The sequence below is a fragment of the Ascidiella aspersa genome, chromosome 5 (genome assembly GCF_963924565.1).
Source record: "Ascidiella aspersa chromosome 5, kaAscAspe10.2, whole genome shotgun sequence".
Lineage (NCBI taxonomy): Eukaryota > Metazoa > Chordata > Ascidiacea > Phlebobranchia > Ascidiidae > Ascidiella > Ascidiella aspersa.
In genome coordinates, this window is record NC_139451.1 from 9,093,247 (window position 1) to 9,095,746 (window position 2,500).

At 57.0% G+C, this 2,500-nt stretch overlaps 2 non-coding genes and 1 pseudogene across 2 annotated transcripts in view; all 3 read right to left on the reverse strand.

Moving 5' to 3' along the window:
* Nucleotides 1–309, reverse strand: part of LOC146142631 (large subunit ribosomal RNA) — a 3,679-nt pseudogene extending 3,370 nt beyond the window's left edge.
* A 248-nt stretch (nt 310–557) lies between these two features.
* LOC146142632 (5.8S ribosomal RNA) lies at nt 558–711 on the reverse strand. Its single transcript, XR_014499612.1, has one exon. It is a non-coding gene; the product is annotated as a 5.8S ribosomal RNA (ribosomal RNA).
* A 247-nt stretch (nt 712–958) lies between these two features.
* The window catches only part of LOC146142633 (small subunit ribosomal RNA), a 1,811-nt gene continuing 269 nt past the window's right edge, over nt 959–2,500 (reverse strand). Inside the window, exon 1 of the ribosomal RNA XR_014500165.1 lies at nt 959–2,500. This exon is cut by the window's right edge and continues 269 nt beyond it. This is a non-coding gene — a ribosomal RNA (small subunit ribosomal RNA).

Below are 2,500 nucleotides of genomic sequence, written 5' to 3' on the forward strand. Positions count from 1 at the left end.
CACCCGCTTTGGGCTGCATTCCCAAACAACCCGACTCTGGGAAGACGCCGTAGCGCGCCCGCCTGTCGCCGCCATGGGCCTGACACCCGCTCTGGGAAAAGGCCTCGATCAGAAGGACGCGGGCGACCGGCGAAGCGCGCCGTGACGAATTCCGTACGCCACAATTCCGCGCACTCCAAAAGCGCGCGGATTCGGCGATGGGCACATCCCGCTTCACTCGCCGTTACTGAGGGAATCCTCGTTAGTTTCTTTTCCTCCGCTTAGTAATATGCTTAAATTCAGCGGGTAGCCTCGTCCGACCTCAGGCCGAAAGTAAGGACCGGGACTATTCTTCCCGTTCCGCGCTCGCCGTCGGCGCCGCGCGCCGCCGCGCACCTCGATTCCCGCCCTTGAGCCGCCAGCCGTTGGCCTCTTCGAGGTCGACTCGCCGCCGCCGCGCGGGATTCTGGTCGCGATCGTCGCGCATCGTGCCGTGCTGTCTTGAGCGGGACGGGCGCTCGCGCGTCCGACGCCGCAGCAGCCGCGCGGAGAAATCCCCGCGCGGAACGTTTGCAACGCGACCCTGAGGCGGGCGCGGCCCCGGGATTGACCCGAGGCCGCAATTTGCGTTCAGAACGTCGATGCTCAATGTGTCCTGCAATTCACACTAATTCACGCAGCTAGCTGCGTCCTTCATCGACTCACGAGCCGAGTGATCCACCGCCAAGAGCCATCCACGATTGTTTCGCTCGCACAGTGCCTCGCACTAAAGGGTGACAAAATATACCGCGCCGAGCGGTCGGCCAGGCCGACGCTTGAAGCCGGAGCGCGCGGCACCGCGGCACTCGACGCGCAAACATTACCGGGTGACCGAATCGCCGGCCGGCGCGCCGCTCCTCGCGGGTCGGGCGCCGGGTAGCAAAAACTTTTTCTCTCGCTTGTCCGAGTTTCGCGTTCGCCGAAGCGTTTGCGAGACCGTTAATGATCCTTCCGCAGGTTCACCTACGGAAACCTTGTTACGACTTTTACTTCCTCTAAATGATCAAGTTAGATCGTCTTCTCGGACGCCGGCTCGACCGTTGCCGGCCGCGCCAGGTCCAATCGGAGGACCTCACTAAACCATTCAATCGGTAGTAGCGACGGGCGGTGTGTACAAAGGGCAGGGACGTAATCAACGCGAGCTAATGACTCGCGCTTACTGGGAATTCCTCGTTCAAGGGAAATAATTGCAATTCCCTATCCCTAGCACGACCGGGGTTCAGCGGGTTACCCAGACCTGTCGGCCAAGGCGAGCACATGCTGATCCGGTCAGTGTAGCGCGCGTGCGGCCCCGAACATCTAAGGGCATCACAGACCTGTTATTGCTCAATCTCGTGTGGCTAAACGCCACTAGTCCCTCTAAGAAGTTAGACGCCGACCGATTGGGTCGCGTAACTAGTTAGCAAGCCAGAGTCTCGTTCGTTATCGGAATTAACCAGACAAATCGCTCCACCAACTAAGAACGGCCATGCACCACCACCCACAGAATCAAGAAAGAGCTCTCAATCTGTCAATCCTCACTGTGTCCGGGCCGGGTGAGATTTCCCGTGTTGAGTCAAATTAAGCCGCAGGCTCCACTCCTGGTGGTGCCCTTCCGTCAATTCCTTTAAGTTTCAGCTTTGCAACCATACTTCCCCCGGAACCCAAAGACTTTGGTTTCCCGCAAGCTGCCGGAGAGGTCGTAAAACTAACGCCCCCCGATCGCTAGTTGGCATCGTTTATAGTCAGAACTAGGACGGTATCTGATCGTCTTCGAACCTCTGACTTTCGCTCTTGATTAAAGAAAACATTCTTGGCAAATGCTTTCGCAGTCGTTCGTCTTGCGCCGATCCAAGAATTTCACCTCTAACGGCACAGTACGAATGCCCCCGTCTGTCCCTCTTAATCATTACCTCGCGCTCCGAAAACCAACAAAATAGAACCGAGGTCCTATTCCATTATTCCATGCACCATTATTCAGGCGAATCGCCTGCTTTGAACACTCTAATTTTTTCAAAGTAAACGTTCCGGCCGCCGCCGACACTCAGTCAAGGGCACCGGCGGAGAACCGGAGGTGAGGCCAGGACGGCCAGTACACGCCTTGCGACGGACCGGCCGCCTGCGCCCAAAATCCAACTACGAGCTTTTTAACCGCAACAACTTAAATATACACTTTTGGAGCTGGAATTACCGCGGCTGCTGGCACCAGACTTGCCCTCCAATGGATACTCGTTAAAGGTTTTAAAGTGTACTCATTCCAATTACAGGGCCTCGTTTAGAGTCCTGTATTGTTATTTTTCGTCACTACCTCCCCGCGTCGGGAATGGGTAATTTGCGCGCCTGCTGCCTTCCTTGGATGTGGTAGCCGTTTCTCAGGCTCCCTCTCCGGAATCGAACCCTGATTCTCCGTTACCCGTAAGAACCTCGGTAGGCCAGTACCGTACCGACGAAAGTTGATAGGGCAGACACTTGAATGATCCGTCGCCGGTGCGAGACCGTGCGA